At 35.1% G+C, this 20,050-nt stretch overlaps 1 long non-coding RNA gene across 1 annotated transcript in view; it reads left to right on the top strand.

Moving 5' to 3' along the window:
- LOC117985829 (uncharacterized) overlaps positions 1 to 20,050 on the top strand; it is a 127,831-nt gene that overhangs the window by 68,118 nt on the left and 39,663 nt on the right. Inside the window, exon 4 of the long non-coding RNA XR_011237261.1 lies at positions 5,167 to 5,199. This is a non-coding gene — a long non-coding RNA (uncharacterized lncRNA). The remainder of the gene's footprint in view (positions 1 to 5,166; positions 5,200 to 20,050) is intronic.

The following is a 20,050-nucleotide window of genomic DNA, read 5'->3' as shown; positions in this document are numbered from 1 at the left end:
CACGTACCTAAGGGTAGGAGTATTCATGGGTTATAAATTCCGTGGGTTCCTAGATCCTTCCGCATTTTCTTAGGTTAAAAACATTTTAAAGGACAATGACAGAATTTCTATAGAACCGTGACCCATTTTATTATATAAAAGTCGTTTACACGTATGCTTTATGGAGTATTTTGTTTCTGTTTCATCACTGATAACTAAACATAGGATTTAACACCTCTAGAACTTGCGGTTTTCATTAAATCTAAGTTTAAGTCACAATGATTCTAGGTTATATGCAATTTACCTATAATATTGTGAAACTAAACGGAAACTAATAAAAACATCCGCAAGTTTAAAATCACAATTTTTAATTTTTAAGTGGTTATTTTATACTAGGATAATTATCATTAATTTATATTGTGTGTAAATTGGTGGGCCAGGATCTGTCATTCTCCTTTACCTACCTAAATCGTGGTTTATAGTATTAGTAAAATTTTAGTTAAGAAAGTATGTTTTAGATTATATTCATTTCATGTTACAATCGAAGGCGTCATGTCGTCTCTTCCATTACGCAAATGGGTAAGGAATATATCTTTTAATCTTCGAAGAGCAATTTCGGGGACATCGCAAATAAGTCCACAAACTCAATGCAAGTCACGAACGGACCAATATCTGTATGTAAATCAGAAAAACTTGCAAATACGTTATACGGTATTGGAACCGGGTATTCCGCGTTCCGTCTTCTTCCAACTGAACCCTGGAACAGAAATTGATTTCATTAACATGTTTGTGTTATCCGGCGCTTTCCTCTCGGTTTGTTTATCTCAAACAACATTCAATAAAGCTCCACTTGCTCTCATATATAATGGTTGTAGCCTTTTCCGGCTCTTATTAGGATTGGGAAGGTTTTTTTCCTTATATAGACTTCAAAGAAAAATAAGTATAAGTATGTTAGCATATAACAAGTAAGAAGTAAAAAAGCTTGACAAATAAAAAAGCACAGTACTATATTATTATTGCCGATATTAAAAATAGAATTCCGTATGTTAATGTGTGGTTAATTTACCAACCTACTTTAAAATTGTTAGTATTTGAGATAAAGACTGCCCACGAAAAATTTTGTACTCACCTATACATTGCAAGTCACAACAAACTCAAAGTTTTTTGACATCTACCTAGACATAGTGAGAACTGCTCAGTAACACATTTGTATGTGCATTTATAGATAAATAGAAAATAATGTATTCAGTAATATATTATGCATGGACCAACCAGTGTACGAGTAGGTACCAGCTTGTTCAAGTGGTGGAACACAACCGCCTGACTCTGCGTCGTATCTATCAAATTACGCAATTCAAGAGTAAGGATCACCATACACACAATACTTTTAGCTAACACTACGACGACGCACGACGAGTTGATCGCTTTTCGCAAGTTTGAAGCTGTGATTGAACTCAATTTATCTTTAGTATCGGAACTGGAAGCCATGCAGCAACTTTATTTAAGTTTTCGTTTCGTTTTGATACAACGCTCAACCCTTGTTTGATTTGTTTGATAAACGATTGCTCACAGTGAGGTGCCAACTCCAAGGACGAGAGAATCGCGTCGATAGTCTCGCCGTGACACTAAATTCGATACAACTTTATACTTGATACTACCTATTGCCGACGAAAGTTGGTTGGACTCCTTACGATTCTCTCGCCGCGTGGAGATGGCGCCAGTCGCCAACACCAGTGCAGAATCGATGCGGTCGCCAAATCGCTGATCGTCGATGCAAAAGAATTGTGTGTGCTTTGGTTCTAAATCAAACTACTCGTGCCCTGAACTAAAAATATTTCTGTCTACTTCCCTGAAAAGTGAAGATTTATGGATACAATATTTTTAATAAACATGCCATAATTAAGTAAATATTAGTATAAAAGCTTCATGAAAATACTTGATGTAGGTGCTCATAATATTTATAAATTATCGTGTTTTTATCAACACCCACTATAGATTACAACCTACTAATATAGCTGATCATGGTAAGTAATGTTTTGAGTTCGAGGTGCGAACTAGGGTTAAGGCGAAACACATTGAAGTTAGGCAATTTAGATGCTAATCCTACACTTTCTCTTCAAAATTATAACACTTTGGAGCTTTCTGATTACGAAAGATAATTAAGAGAGTTTTCATCGTTTGTTTTATTTGCCCTTTAAATATAAGCGAAGCTTATGAAATTATGGAACGGGGATCCTAATGTAGAGATGTAAAATAACAAAACAACTAGAATTTTTTATTTTTAATCTCTGACTATTAGGTTGTTTATTGCTTTACTTATTACTTTTATTGCCTTTGTTTCGATAGAGTCAAAAACTTAAGATAAAAAATCCCTGAGGACCATATTATTTAAAAACTATTACCTCTTGCTATTTAAAACCATTCGGTCGTTTCAGAGATTGACCTCGTTTAAGGCGGGGAATTCAAGGTCTCATTTGGAGACCCGCTATTGTTTTGCCTTATGGATACAGGCCCTTTGTCTCAAGAGAAGCGTAGACACAAGACTGATTTATGTTTAAAATTCAGATTCCTAATCAATAGGTGTAAAAAAAGTAAACACCTATGTAAGTACCAATTTATATAGATATTTCAAAAAATTATTAAAAATAATTGTAAAAAAGAATTGCGTTTTGCTGTTCGTTTATTTAGAACTAGATGATGCCCACGACTACGTCCACGTGGATTCAGGTTTTTAAAAATCGCGTGGGAACTCTTTGATTTCCCGGGATAAAAAGTAGCCTATGTCCTTCCTTGGGATACAAATTATCTCTGAACCAAATTTCGTCAAAATAAGTTGAACGGATGGGGCGTGAAAGTCTAGCAGATAGACAGAAAGACACACTTTCCCATTTATAATATTAGTACGGACGTTAGATAGATATTAGTTTTCCTTAGTTAACTTAAAAGATAAACAAATCTCAGAAACCTTCAAGAAACGCGTACGAACCTATACCTACTTACGTTGTATGCAATGCGATTTTCCCGGCGCTTTAGACCGTCTGGAGTTATGTTTTTCACTCCTATCATGATTTCATTGTCAGTTGGCGGTAGCAACGTAACAAGGTCATAAAGGCCGCGTATAGCGAGCCTCTTACGAATTTCAGCGAGAAGCTACTTATTTGTTTATCTTTTAGTGTAATACCTAGTCGTAGTTTGTATTCTGTGCTAGTAGTCTTACATCCAGGAAGAGTGAATATAGGCGCCTTCTAGGCAGGCACGCTCCACTTTATAGGCTGCATCAAATCAAATAAAATCATATCAAATCAAATAATTTATTCAAAATAGGTAATAAATTACACTTTTTGATTGTCAGTTGTTGGATTTGTAAGATATAGTGGTGATAACTTTTACGCAAACTTAAAACTAAAGCTACGAGGGTTCCAAACGCGCCCAGGTCTAAGAAGAGCCTACAAGAAACTCAGCCGGGTTTTTTTTCATCATCATCATCAGCATCAACTACTATTTAGTATGATTGCAGTCAAGCGCACAAAAAAGTCCACGTCTTTAACTAAAACATTTATGAAAGTAAAAGCGGAATGTTTCATTTATTTTTTACTTTCGTTAGGAATTTTATCACAAAGTCGTCTGTCTACACACAACGTTGAAGGCAGACCAACGTGAAATTAGAAGGGAAAATAGAAGGAGATAATTATCCTTTCCGCCCGCGCGCCACCCGCCTCATCTGACCCTTGTTCTGACTTTAATCCGTTTAAACTTTTATTTACTTTGTTCAGTTGAATTGATGTGATTAGTGCCAAACTGAGTTTTCTCTCTTACTCTTGTTTTACATTTGGTTAAAGTATACTGCCTAGGCGTATAATTAGTGCCTACCTATAAGGATTCAATTTTGGAAATATCAGCTAGCATTAAAGAAGTAGATACCTGTACTACTTTTTGGTTGTACTTGTGCTTGAAGAATTTAAATGGGAACAGATTTGGTCTCTTCAATGTTTAATTCGTGCTAATATGTTTTAAATGCGATAGTGTGTCTTTCTGTCGGTCTGTTACATTTTCACGGTCCATCTGCTTAACTAATTTTGACGAAATTTCGTACAGAGATAGTTTGCATCCCGGAGACGGACATAGGTAACTACTAAAGATTTATACCTATCACAAAATTAAAGAGTTCGCACTTACGACGGGATTTTAAGATCTAAATCCACGCGGATGAAATCGCTAGCTATCATCTAGTAGATACAATTTCATACTGGAGTGGCTGTATTTCAAAACTTTCCGATAAATTCTCTACACAAGTTAGATGCCTGTAGTCGTATAGTCATATTATGCAGTTGCAGTCGCCAGCGGCCATGTTTCTGACCTGTCTCTGAGTACGCGTGCAATATACCCGTCACCTTCAGACGTAGCCTAAACAATATGCGTGTCTCTTTCAGCGGCGTCCCCTGCATCCAATTAAGGCCAATACGCATGCGTACGATGTCAATGTCAAATCAATCCGTGTAGGCTGATGCTCTGATGCAATCTAACCGGCTTATAATAGCTGTATGAATATTTATGCAAAAAGGTGTTTTATAAAAATACGCGTCTTTTTATAAGATCTTTCTAATTCTATAGTGCAACGGTGATAATAAAAATAATACCTAGCTCTGGGCTTCTTCTCATAAACCTGGGCGCGTTAAGAACCCTTGTAGCTTTTTAAGTTTTAAGTTTACGTAATTAATTATAACCATTACATTATTATTTCACAAATTCAAACAAATATTAACAATCAAAAAATGTACAATACCCATTTTGAAGAAATGCTTTATGAATTTAATCTTAGAAGCAATTTTTTTATTTTGCAAGTGTCTACTTATTTTCAAAAAAAGACACTATTGTATTAAATTACACGTGCTTAGATTACCTAACATTTTGATAGTCGAAACGTGCAAAAATTCCAGCGAGAGGACTGTATACCCACTACCTAAATCTCGTCTATAATTTATCTACAAGACATGGCAACATCATATTTTTGCTGTTCACGAGACTTTAAATATTACACTTTTTTAACATTTTTTTACAAAGCTTTCCATACTCACCAGCCTTTTACAACTTTCTGGATAGGTACCTACTTCGTGAATTTGCTACCTTATTAAGATAAAATTGCCTAAATTGAACAAGATACATAATACCTATATTGTTTTGTTTCAGGATTATCAATATGGATGAGCAATGGATGAAAAGGTTTGTCCCTACTCCCTATCTACTTATTACCTAAGTACATGTTTACTGAAAACTGTACCTACCTACTTATCTACTTACCAGCATATTATATAGTATACCAAACTAATTTATAATCAGTGGCTATTGGTGGCTATTATCTATAAATTAGTAGGACCTAACAGCTTTACCCATTTACTTCATCATCATCATCAACTGATAGGTACACGTCCACTACTGGACATAGGTATTTTTAGGGACTTCCACACGACAGGGTCTTGCGCCGCCTAAATCCAGCGGCTCCCTGGGACTCATCTAATGTAGTCCGTCCACTTCCGTTCTCCGTTATACTTTAGTTTTACCTATTTACTTAGGTAACACCTACTCTGTTACTGGATTAATAATTAAAAAACTTAACAGAGCTAATTTTGAAGCAAACTTCATTTGCGATGTTTGTATGCATTATGGTATGGTGAGTTTGTGGTAGGTAGATATAGGGACGTATTATTAAATATTTAGTCGTACAACGGAAGCCATATTTTTACGAGTGGTACAAGATCAGCTCATTACTATCTTATTACGTACGGTGTCGGCTTGGGCCTCGATGAGCCGAAACACATCCAATTTCCCAACTTCCCATTTATTGATATTGACTCTGAGAGGACGCCCCGTAAATGATCTTCAGATAAGATACTGGCAGCTGGATGTGGCTCGTCCAATATTATCATACCTAATTCGTGAATGTTGTTATTTCCGTTATATTGAATTTTTATCTACGTAACTGTTACGAGTTACGACAATGATAATAATATGTTACTACCTACTAAAAATATAAAGGGCTAAGTTTGTAAGTTTGGATGTATTTAGGGGCCAATCTCCGAAACTAAAGATTCGATTCTGAAAATACTTTCATGATAAGTTTATTTCGTGTTAAGATAAAGTTTTGGGAAAATATAGATTAAGTACCTAGATATGTAATAAGTTTTTTGTAGATATAATAGAGTTATCGAGTAGGTTTTTTAGTTAGTACCTAGGTAGATATCTAAATAGAGGTGGGTAGCAGAAAGAATAATTAGCAGAAAAATTATAAATATATTTAAAAAAAAAATTTTTGTTAGGATAATAGATGCTTACCTGCCTATATCGTTGGCCCAGATCAATAGGTATCCTGATTTCATGAAAAAATTGTAGAGCGTTCTGATACGGCTGAAAGTCAATTGATATCGTCCGTACCTAGCTGTTGCTGGCTAAAACTGGTGTAACCGAACTTCGCTTTTTCGCCTTTGATTATATTGACAAAACCAAACCTAAATTAATACCTACATTACAGAATTCCTAAACACACTTTGAATTTTAAGAATTACTTGTTCAGGTTTTTCCAGCGCTACTAAATCTTCAGTTTCGATATTTCGCGGTATCACTTATTATCATCAAACCTAACGCCAGATAAGCTCGAGGCGAGACGTGACTTACGAAAAATAGTCGTTTAGCTCCTACATTCGAATTTGTAACCATGAGGCGTAAGAGCGGATCACCGGGTACACATCGTCTTAGTAATGAAGTTGCTACAACATTCCTACCTATACCTATGTCTTATAGTATAGGAACATAATGGGGCTGATTCTCTTGTACACAATCTCTAAGCTAAACTAAAATGACACATCTAAATCTATTGCTATCCCTTTCATATTGTTGCTTGTGGAAAAGGATAGCACTAGATTTAGACCTATTAATTTATTAATAGGTCTAAATCTAGTTTTAATTTAGTTTAGTTTAGAGATTGTGTACAAGAGAATTGGTCCCAATGAACCTGTAAAATACGCCATATTGTTTGAACATTAGATCCTTATCAAATAAGTTTTTGTAAATATATTATACTCGTAGTTCTACAACTTAAATGCAGTCGAATGAACAAAAATTAAATAGGTAGATAAGTAAGTATATATCTTATCCTTGTAAGTACATAGTTACACCAAGAAACACAAATAAGGACATACTTTAGCACACCTTTCATCATCATCATTATCATGATCAACCCATCACCGGCCCACTACAGAGCACGGGTCTCCTCTCAGAGTGTGAAGGGTTTTGGCCATAGTGTACCACGCTGGCCATGTGCGGATTGGTAGACTTCACATACCTTTCAGAACTTTATGGAGAACTCTTAGGCATGCAGGTTTCCTTACGATGTTTTCCTTCACCGTCAAAGCAAGTGATATTTAATTAATTAAAACGCACATAATTCCGAAAAGTTAGAGGTACGTACCCGGGATCGAACCCCCGACCTCCGATTAGAAGGCGGACGTCCTAACCACTAGGCTATCACAGCTTTTTACCTATACCTTTATCAATACCTTTAGGTGTATTAAAAATTTTCATAAGAATTTCAACGAATACCTAAGTACCTACCTACCTTACTTTACTTTCAAATTTATTTTCTTAAAAATCGCAAACAAATAACCCAGATAATTTTACAAAAACTGTTACTTACTTATTTTTACCCAATAAGTAAGTAGGTGGTGACGAGGTTTTTAAAATTTTAATTGCTATTTATTTTTTGTCATTATTTTAATTGCTTTTTATGGAGCATGATTTTCGTCAATCCTGAGCCTACCTTGCAATAAAAAAACTTCCATCTCCAAAGAAATAAGTATAAAGTCATAACTTTCTTAGCTGTCTAAAAATTATGATGATTTTTTGACTCTATCATGATTAACATCTTTTTATGGCCACTAGACATAATATTATTTAACATAAGTATAAAAACGCCCGGGGCACGTGTCTAAAGACTCCTCATAGTTCCTTTTGCTACTAAAGTGACCGGAGGCAACAGCTGTATAAATATTTCGTTGTATAAATATACCTACCTATCTAAGGTTTATACAATTGAATGCACCGACTCGACCGCACAGCATGCACGGTTATTCAATTGTGAATTGTGATATTTGGTCCCTGGTGCTTCATTAAATCAATCGGGAACGCTATCAAACAGTTCAGTTCGTAGAGAATTATTTATAGTTGTTTTAGGTATACCTACCCATATTATAAATGAGTAGGTAACTAAAATTAATACATCATCTCATTGTCATCAAGTAATTTGTGCTCGTGATAGCTTTCGGCCTCCTATTCGGGAAGTCGGAGGTTCGATCTCGGGCACGCACTTTTTGGAATGAAGTACTTAACGGTGAAGGAAAACATCGTGAGGAAACCGGCTTGTCTGACAGTTCTCCGTAAAGTTCTCAAAGGTGAAGTGAGAAGTCTGTCGGGCCAGTGTCTGTGTCAGTGTCTTTCGGGACTATAGCCTGTACCCTTCTCATTTTGTGAGGCGACCCGTAAATGGTAGTGGATGATGATGATAATGAATTTTCATAATAAATTTAACCAAAATTAACTTCAAGTTCGATTTAACTCTTCCAAAATGTTTTATGAAATAGATCCTGTCTTTGAAATGGACGCAGAAGCAAAATATTGGAGGGTCTCAACTCTCAATATGTTTCGAATATGGAAATGTGATCCAATAATACAAATTTAGGTACCTACCCACCTACCTAATATTGGTTTCAGACTGGAGATTCTTTGCTTAGGAATCATATAAAGTTATAGTTTATTGAATTGAACTTAACTTGGAATGCAGTTACCCAATATAATTCTAACTAAGTATAGAAAATAGGTATAATATGTATTGGAACAGTGCAGAAAAATGAAAACAATAGACCAAAGAGGACGGAAAATTTGAAAAGAATTTGCAGTAGGTAGGTAGGTACTTACCTAGATAATGATGAGTATGACACAATAAGTCCCATTGTAGCTACTTTATCGAGGTTTTGTTTAATTGAAACTCAATTACCATAAACGAACGGTTCAAGTTCGTGTTCTATGCCATGTATAGCACACATTTATTTCTTGAATTATAGTATTGATAGCAAGAATAGGTAATAATGTGGGTGATAACGGCTGGCGGAGCTTGAACAATTCCTTATGTAGATTAGACACACCTACTTACATTTTTGTTGAACAGACAATACGGATATGTATTAATTGACATTTGAGAATGTACGAAGTAATAGGAGGGTTCTATTACTTATCTAATTATGGAGAGAGAGCCAGCGCGTGCCAGACCTCCGTTATTTTATAAAAGCTGAAAGTTTCTCTGCGTATTATCCCCAACACTGGGAGAACGTTTGTTTGGATGTTTGTTTGGATCATGGTATGGTGGCTTTGAGAGATAACAGGTATCTAACAAAGGTGTAAAAAACTAACGTCAAAGTATACTTATACCTAAAGTCTAATTTTTTTTTAATTTTTTGCTCATAGCAACCCCCTACCAGACCCCCTCAAGTTGTTAAACTTTTTCAGGGTTTGTGGCAGGGGGTTGCCACGATACTAAGTGTCTGGCAATGCATAACGTGGTTTCTAATAGGTAGGTACCTAGTACTATTCCGAAGAAAACATATTTATACTTTGACGTAAGATTTTTTCACCTTTATTACCTATCTACCTGTTATCTACCAAAGGCATCATGATCCAAACAAAAATCCAAACAAACGTTCCTCCCAGTGTTGGGGACAATACGCAGATAAACTTTCATGCTTTTATAAAATAGTGGTCTGGCACGCGCTGGCTCTTAGTCCATTACGTGTTCAGCTTGGTAGGTAACAGGATGCGTCAAGTTTTAATCAGTTTGACTCTTCCGGTAAATGGTGTCCTCATTTGGATGAGTGTACCTATTATCGATTGGAACTGCAAGTTGGCCAAGTGTCTTGGACACTTGGATAACTTCTAAGTTCTATCCCGTATATTTAGGTTATCTAATACTTTACTAGGTAGGTACTTTGTTAAATGACTTGCGTACTTATCTTAATTATATTTTTTACTAGCTGCACCACCCCGGCTTCACTTACATGGAATTAGGTATGTACTGAAAATCCTTAGTGTTGGTCCTGGTTAGTCCTCATTATAGTCTCAGACCAAAAGTTTTATTATCAACCCAATATGGTTTGAGCAGCAATATGGTATGGTAGGTACCTACGTTGTTATAATATGTCGTTCAGTCAGTTCATTTATTACGTAACTATAAAAGTCAAAAAGTCAAATGATTTATTCAAAATAGGTAATAAATTACTCTTATTGATGGTCTGGTATGGTGTTAGATTTGTAAGATATATAGTGGTGATACTTAATTATTACGCAAACTTAAAACTAAAGCTACGAGGGTTCCAAACGCGCCCAGGTCTGAGAAGAGCCCACAACAAACTCAGCCGGGTATAGTTATATAGTTATAGGTAGGTATGTGTAGGTAGTAGTCTATAAGTATAGCTTACCATTTATTAAAATCCTACATAATTTGCATACCTACAATAAACAACCTAGGTATCAAATTAACGTATAGGTAATTTTGTAAGAATCTACATTGTTGCTACAAGTAATTAGGTAGAGTACCTACTTAGGTACCTACAAGAAAAAATATAAAATTCTTTCCAAAAACCCTGACCACAAATACATTCCATTACGAGAATATGCTTAAGCCATATTGGAAAATGTAATTGAACAAGAATTCGCGCACGTAATTACGGTAAAAGCCGCCGAAGTACGTACGTATGTGGGTGGGTGCTTATATGGTGAATTAATGAGACTGCATGCTGATTACATTTGGAGTTAGAACCTGTCTTTCAAATTGATACCTATAAGTAAATGAAGTTAATCAGAGATAAACAACCGCCGGCCCACGAGCCGCTATCGTGTCCTGTTTCATTTACATGTCAATAGCGAGGGGGGAAGGGGGGCATGCGGGCGCAATGGCGCCTTACCTGACTTCCAATACAATATATTATGTACTTACTTACACGATTAACTATTTTTGACTCATAATTAGGTTACCAGCTGTTACTAAATTAGATTGAGTCTGAGTTAGTAACAGCTGGTAAACTAATCCTATAGAACTGGTAACTACCTATGTATAAAATAGGACAATTTAGGAAAATTATTTGATCGTCGATATCACTAATATTATTGTGGTAAGTAGGTACCTACCAAAAATACATCACATTATTAGAAAATTATTCATTTAAGTATAGTAATAATTAGGTACCTATAACTACCTGCTTATCCTAAAATCATCAGCAGGCCTAGCATGGGCCGGGAAATTTTCTCCCCGAGGAAAGGATAAAAATTTTATCCCCTCCGATAGTTATTTCCACTCTCCGAGCATGGGCACAGGGTTGGATATAATTATCCCCGGTGATAAGGCGGGGAAAGACTAGTCCTCGGTTAATGTCAAAGTGTTATTATTTTTTATCTGTGCTTTTGATTTTGCTCGTTTTCGTTACTCGTAACTCGTCTGTGGCTGCTTTTTATTTTAAAAGAGCTAGAAGCCGGAGCCGTAAAATAGTTTAAAAAACATTCACAGAAGATTATGCACGTAAGTATTGTTATTGTTTGTGTTTACCTAACCTAACTCCACTTTTGAATTATCCAAATTAAAAAATAATCGAATAGTTGAAATTCCTGGCTATCACAGTAAGTATCACAAAGACAATTTGTGTTAGTCAGTACACAAAATTGAAGTGATAATATATTGATATTGTTAGCGACAAAGAAATGCATAAATTGTTGTTTTATTTGCAGACATGGAAATATGTACTTGAAGAAGGGCACTGGCCACTGACTGACAAGTATGATGAGGCAGCTCGGGATGTAGGACCACCGGGAAATGTCTCAATAGTGCCGTCGGTCACATATATGAGCACATAAGTGTTCAATATTAATTATCACTGTTGGGCATAAATGCTCAACAGGAATTGGACCTGAAGACTCCATAATGGGCCAGCCAGAGAGATGCGTGTATTAATTTAGTTCTATTAAATGTGTGTCTTGTATAACAAACTCAAAATAACTTTAGGTACCTACCTATTGGAATAGGTAAGTTAGGTACACATCTTATCAACATAAAATATTTTCATTATTGTTTGAGATGATGATAAAACTAACAGTTCAGCACACTGCACTGAGAAGAGTTCAATATCACTTAAAATTGGTTAAGCTGGTATGGTTTGAGCTATTAAACTAACCTAATTTCTTTATAAGCATGTCAAGCCAATGTTTTTTATCTTATGGCAGGAAATCTTTGAAGTGTCGGTGGTGGACTATGGTGAGACTGTCGTTTAACCCACTTTGTACACAGTGGGTACTTTATAAAACCAATAGCCCCGAGTGGTTTTCCAATAAATGCCAATAAATAAATAAAAAGTAAGTAGAGGATATGTACATTTTTGTAATTTGTAAATAGTTATGAATATAGGAAGTTATTCTATGGCAGTGTGGTTTGATTGAACATTAAACTTGTTACTTCCTTTTCTTAAGGATAATAGCACTACTTTTAGATCTGTTAAGTTAACATCAGAGATTTGTGTACATCCAAATAAGCATTGTTTTAATTGGTATTCCTAATATTATGCCTAAAAGTTTGTGTTTGTTACTCAATCACACAGAAAGAGTACTTAAAGCAAAATTATTTTTTGAAGAAACTTATTTTTTGTTATAGCAGCAATAGAAATAAGCACAAAATTTCAACTTTAACCTGTTACGTTTCAGGAGACAGACAGATGGAGAGCTGAGACTGTAATAGGGTCCCATTGGTACCCTACAGAACCCTAGTAGTAGTAGTAGATATAAGGATAGGTTTGCACAAGGTGGTTTAGGTAATAGGTACTTAAAGAAATATATTTTAATGCAAATATGTATTTATTATTCCATCCCTTTTTCCCTTTTATTGTCGGGCAACAGTTAGCAGTCTGGTTTGATCCATAGATATGTGAGATTTCTTTATTTGTTACATTTTCTAGTCTGTCCTTTGGTTGTTCCATTGGAATTCTGAAATATACAATTTATACATTAATGATTTTCAATAATAATAAATTAAGAGTAAGAGGATATACTGAAATGGTCTATAAAGTATAATAGGCTAACATATTTACTCTTACAAAACACTTATGATGAACCATTATAATTTGTAAAGTGTTATTGTATCATTATGTATTTAACTATGATATAGGTGTGTATTTTAATTTAAGAATTGTTTTGTTAAATTAGACTCCTGCCTATTTTGTTCAAATAAATGATTTTATTATAATGAGTCATTGTGTTATTTTATATTTCCAATAATCCATACTAATATTATAAATGCGAAAGTGTGTCTGCCTGTCTGTCTGCTAGCTTTTCACAGCCCAACAGTCTAACCGATTTAGATGAAATTTAGTACCTACAGAGTTAGCTTACATCCCGAGGATGGACACCGGCTACTTTTTATTCTGGAAAATCAAATATGTAGTTCTCACAGGATTTTCAAAACCTAAATCCACACAGATGAAGTCGCGGGCAATAGTCATCCCATGACCTTGACTTGTATCTCACTGGTAACTACCATCTGCCAAGAGTCTTATAGATGTGAGGACGTAGAATAAATAGAGAATAGCCGCGAATACCTATTTGTAGGTACCTACTACCTACCTAAGTAGGTAACCTAAATTAGGTACCTATTCGTTTGCACAAGATGGTTTTAGGTAATAGGTAAGTACTTACTTACTTTTATGAATCCATCCACCGAATTAATCGGCTTTAGTGCTTCATTAAGCTGCTCGCATAAGTACAGCACATAATATTTGTCCATCCGAAACAAGTGTTGGAACTCAGCGTCGGGAAATTCAAAGGGATTACTTCCATCACTAATTACGTGCTCATGTTATTTTCGTTCTAAATTCTCTATTTCAAACTAATAAAAAAAGCGCGAGACATGTTTTTTGATCTTTTAATAATTGAGTTAAAGTTCTATGAGCTTATACCCACCTCTAATCTCGATGATAAAATTATCCCTCTCAAATGTCAAAAAAGGACAGTTTATCTTCTTTTATTTGGCCCCATGCTATGGACGGTGGATAAATAGTCCCCCGAGTCCCCGTGAAATGTCAAACGGGGATAAACTTCTCCTCTCCCCTGTTGCCGTGCTCTGAGGGGTGGAGAAGTTAATGTTATCTCCTGTGCAGTGGATAAAATCGGGGGATATAATTTTTATCTTCGGCCCATGCTAGCCGTGCAGGAGGCTCAAAAGCTTGTTCTTATCTCCTATTTATTCTTTCATACTTCAAGGTAGCTGTACCTTAACTCTAAGGCAATTTTGAGAAAAAATATTACAACTTATTACACTACCCCCTTGCTTTCAGCAAAAGACCCAACTTTTGCTTCAGATTTAAAACTAAGATTGTCTTTTCTTTAGTTTTAGAAACTAAAACTAATTAGCAGATTACATCTCTTCGTTTAAACTAACGAGGGAAGTAGGTACGAAGAAAATATCTTGGATACTTAACTACTTACTAACTTACGCGAGTCTTCCATTGGGTGTGTGCTTAAATAAACTTGTTCCAAAGTTTTCTGAAATACTCCGTCTGAAGATTGCTCGTATTTTTACTGACAGCGCGAGAAAATCTCTTTTAATTCTTATTTCGTATAATTTAGTTGGTAGGTGTACACTTTATAAGAATTACCTAAGTCCATTTCTTTTTCGCCAACTGAAATCAGAATATACATGTTCATAAGAAAAACACGAAAAAAATCATAAAACATCTTTAAAGAAAATAATACTTAAGTACTTAGTAGGTAAGTTAATTTAAGAAAATGTACGCTACCTATTGCTGCTCTAGTAGAATTTCTAAAAATTATTTCTTGTTGGTTGTTTAAGTTTGTTAAGTAAGTATAGAAAAAACTTAAATCCAGAAAAAAATCAAATTTTTAGGACGCAGTGCTACGCTGTAGGCCCTAGGATAGGACCTACTTAGGTGCTGTAAGTGGGTTTAAATGCGGAAGGATATGGGAATCCACCATATCCAAAGAAAACAATTACACGTGTAAAATCATCATGGTGATTGATGAAAAGGAGTCACGACCTTTAGCAAAGAAAATACAAAAACAGAGAAACGTTGAAATGTCACACAGTCAGTTTTACCTTTTACTTATTAGGTAGATTTTAATTAGTTGTTTTAGGTATAGGTATATAAGTATAGTATCTACCTATACAAAGGAACGTGATCAGGGTTTGATTTAAAAAACCAGTTCGCTCTCAAGAGTCAAGATTGCCATTGACATGATTATTGATTAGGGTCCTCGGTTTAGGTAAAAAAGCTAAGTAGGTACGAGCAGTCTTGAGAGGGCAGCAAAGTTTAGTCTCCTTTGAAATTATATTAAATAAAATATGCCTACCTTAATGTTTTACCTAGATTTTTTTAAAAAATAAGTAAGCAAAATAAAAATTATAATATATACCTAAATAGCAGGTGCACAGTTTCAAAAAGCTCTATGTTAGGCTCTATGTTTGAATTACCTAAAATAGTTATAGATGTGTTTGAATTGCCTAATATTATAGGTAGGTACATTATTATTTTTGTAGTTATCATATGTTGAATTTTCCACAAAGAACTTTTACTTTAAGCTCAAAGTGCATGGACTTAGTAGAAATATCTTTAGATCTCTAAGTTATCGCGAACCGGCATTTGGTAGAGTCCATTGGTCGCGTACGTGACTTTCCTTTGGGTTAGAAATTTGTTCCTAAAACGGTTTTTGTCGATTCTTGCTAATAGGACCTATATGGACAACGACCCCTTTTTTTGCGAGATGCAACTTTTGCTTACAACTTGATGACCAGTGTCATAGGTACTTACCTACCTACTAATTTTATTAACGGCTTCATTGAACTGGATTTTTATTCAAAATGTCCTACTTATCTAGTGCGTACCTAATACATAGAAGTTGAGTTCTTTTTGCAATCTTCTATATAATATAAAAATGAATCACTAAATGTGTTGGTCATCGCAAATCTCGAGAACAGCTGAACCGATTTCGCTAATTCTTTTTTTATAATATTCCTCGAAGTACGAGGATGGTTCCTACGAAAAGAAAAATTTAAAAAATTTGGATCGACTGTTAGGCGGAACGAAGGTCGCCAGGGCAGCTAGTTTTGAATAAAGAAAATTTACTTTATACGTAGGATACCTATGTATGTCTAATTATGAGGTAAATGAGTAAATTTTATCAATATAATACAATTAGTAGTACAGTCTAACATAACGTAACGAAAGAACTCCTTATCAGCATACCTATCTAGCTTTTGTAAGATTGCCTATGGTGGATATGAAACAGGTAAAACAACATAAACTTCGAAATTTATTTTCTTTGTGCCTGTCCCTACCCTTTCGCCAGATATTGGTTAGATATTGTTCAAAACGTAGACAGCTTGCTTCGTTTATGCTAAAAATAGTTGGTACATCCCATGAACTTCGATACAGACTTGGCTATAGCACAGGTGGGCGAGGGTGGTAACAAATATAGGTGGGGGCGATATGGGCGCATGTTTTATATTATTGAGGCTCCGAGCGCTCGTCCGTTTACCTTGTTTACAGGAATGCGAGCAAAACTTACAACAGTGATAGCCACTATTATTTTGAGTTTATTTGAAACATCCATTTTTAAGCACGTCATTTTTATTAAAAAGCAAAATCGAATTTGCTTTAAATTTATTGTACTTTATACAGAGTAGTTTGGTTCTCCGTAATCCTCGCCTGATCCGTTTAAAAATACGACCCAATCACGTATTTTTTCCAAGCCGATACTAAGTCGGTTAAATCACCTCGTTCCAATATGATGTTAAACATTTGCGTTCCATCAGACGATACCCGTTCGTATAACATTGTATAAAAACAAAAACTTGTTTGGACGCAACTCGCATCCCTGATTATATTTGAACAAATATTTCTTGTATCTCGTGTACACAGTGTAATAAGTCTCTTGGGCCGTCAAATGGAGCCTAAAGGAAAACCATCGTGTGTCATTCTTACGTTTTACGTGATCCTTGTAGAGATGAAGGTAGGAATAGAATAAGGGCAAATCTTTTGAGCTGTATTAAGGCGCAAAGGTGGGTAGCGATCCCCAAATGGGTTGGTTATTTCCTCGGTATTGTGTTTGGGTGTGTAGGTACCTACATTGCATGTAACTCAGAAATTGAAACTCAATGGAAAAATAGAAGTAGGTATAAAAAGAAAATGACATCGAAATTGGTAGATATCTATACGTGGCGTAGGTATGTAACCTATATGTAGGCATTGTTTTGTGACTTAAAATGCCTGAAATATACTAACGCTTCTTTAAGAATTGGGAAACAATAGGTACCTACTTATACCTAATAATAATAATTAGGTATGCATCTACGCTATTCGTAAATGTACCTAATATCTAACTTGTGCTAACTATGAAAATATAACGCTCAAGCTTTAATTAAGTAAGTATAAAGTTTTTTCATTAATTAGGCTCTTCTTTAATTCATTAGAAAGAAGTTCGAAAAATTTACCAAAAGCCCCAAATGAAAATTATTAATCCTATTCCTTTAAAAACTGATGCCGTGACGGAACAGTTTTGCGAAGAAATTTTGTTCGAGTATCTCCCTCAAGACCAACTTCCTTTACCCAAATTAGGCCTTGTTTTGGTAGACTGAGGGTATATTATCTTTTATTGATGTGTACAACTGTTACTTATATCGCGGGTAAAGAAGTTTCAACTTTACTAAGCAGGAAATAAAACTTCTATTAGAACGCGGTTAGGGCTATGTAAAATTGAGAGCAGCGTGCCCGCTGCCTTTCGTAAGATGGGACCGTCAAATATCGGCCTTTATTTATGTCCACTTGAAGTTTCCCGTAACTGTAACGACGACATTTTTTGGCAAAAGAAACAACGGGTACGGGAAACTTAAATAACTTTTGCGTACAGGTTTTAAACTCATCTATATGTAAATGACTGTTACTTTCAGAAAGTTTGATCCGAGAGCCTTTTTGAAAAGGTATTTAAAATCACTGCATTATATAAACTTTATCCAAAGCAGAGTCGAACTTTTACAAAGCAACAACAATGTACCTATATATATTGATCTATAGTTTTTATTAACTAAGATATAGGTACCTAAGTATCCTACTTACAATGTGTACCTATGTAGAGTTTCATTTATTACAATACAGTTAGGTGTATCTATTAAAAATAAATTGGTCATCAATTTGATGTAGACTAAGACTTGGCACCTACGTCTTAGGTAGGTAGGTAGGTACCTACTTCTATGTTCTACATGAAAATCCGGTAAAACATGTCGAAATGAAAATTACCCAACCAAAACTCCCCGACAGAAGCTTCAAGCCTGCTTTATGTCGCAGGTGGATTTCCTTAGATTCAGGTAAAATACAAAATAACAGTGTTGTTTTTCCTACGCCTATGTCACCCCTAACGAAATAGGTAGGTAGGTAGTATCTTATAAGATAGTCTGTATCTCTGTCAGCCAGCTTTTTAAAAGACAAAGTCGCGGCTATTAGTTGAACATAAAATTAGTGAATTTTTTTGAGGAGATGTTTGGTAAAGCCTGAAAGTTAATAATAATACCTTAGGTACCTAAGATACCTCAAAAGAATAATTATGATGAAGTATCTACTTGTAGATAATAATAGAGACCTACTAGCTTAATACAGGCTGTACCTAACTAGAACGCTGGCAAAAACGAAGACAGGTGATAGTACGAGTAGGATACTGATGATTATTGATATCTACCTAGGTAATATGATAACGAAAAAAACGCGATTTAAAAAAAACCTATAAGTAATTTTGTAAAAGTGTAAGTACGATATATTTTTTTAAATAAAACTTCTGACGCTAGAGGTCAACGAACGTTGCGTAAATAGGCCACTCAGAGTCAAATGCCGTGTCGTAGGCTATATACATTGTGGGTTTGAAAAATACTAAATCACTAAAAATACAAAATGAGGCAAATGGTAAGGTATTGGTATTGGATTGTGTTTAAATAGTATAACAATAACCACAGTTTAACGAATATATTTCAAGGCTGTGCATTGTGCAATAACGCTAAGTTTTTGCTCGCGTTCTGGTTACACCCTGTATACAGTGGCGTGCAATTCATAGAGGCATAAAAGTACTGCTTACCCTAGTTGAAATGACCAGTGCTCATTTTTCTTTATGACCTGCCATTCAGCAGGTCTCTATAAGGTGTATCTAAAGCCTATCTTACTAATGCTTACCCTGGCTTCAAACTCTGTGCACGCCACTGCCTGTATACCTACCTAATCGTGTTGAGACTTTTTAGTTTGGTTTATTTTTGCTTATTTATAAAACTCTATCCAAACTTGGCATGAATACAAATGTGTAATTTCTCTCTATGAAATTTGTGGCAATGGTAGGCATTGAGACGAAACCTATCTTACTTATTTACATATCCCAGAATTATTCTCTCTAAGGCAATGTTTTGTACGCTACAAATAAGCCAGAGGCTTTTACTTTGAGATCCGTTGGTATTAGGTTGATCTGGCCCGAGCTTCGCCAGTTTGATTACCATGCACTCCTTAAAAGCCTTACATGTTTACCATGGATTCACAAAAGATCTGCAACTTCCACATACTTTCCACTTAAAACATTTTTTTCTGGTATCTACTGGTTGTGATGAATCGAACATTATGAAACCTTTTTATTGGATACGTATTTTTTTAACGTGAACATTTTTTATAGTTGTTGACAAATTAGTGCTAAACCAATGCAGTCCAAAATTAAAAAGCTTTTTAATTTGCAGCAAAAACTAAGTTTAGTTAATTGAGTAGGTTGGTTGAGGAATTACCTATCTGAGGAATCCATATCCATATTTATTACCTATGAGTTTATTACCTTTTATGTACCTACCTATGCAAAAGTGTCTGCTGGCTTTTCACGGCCCATCAGTTTAACCAATTATTTTCCACCCAAATTTCTCTCTTCCTACCTCTTTGTCATATGAAATTAATAAATACATATA

The sequence above is a fragment of the Maniola hyperantus genome, chromosome 10, assembly GCF_902806685.2.
Source record: "Maniola hyperantus chromosome 10, iAphHyp1.2, whole genome shotgun sequence".
Classification (NCBI taxonomy): Eukaryota; Metazoa; Arthropoda; class Insecta; order Lepidoptera; family Nymphalidae; genus Maniola; species Maniola hyperantus.
Note: the sequence above shows the minus strand (reverse complement) of the source record. Positions and strands in the feature narration are given on the sequence as shown.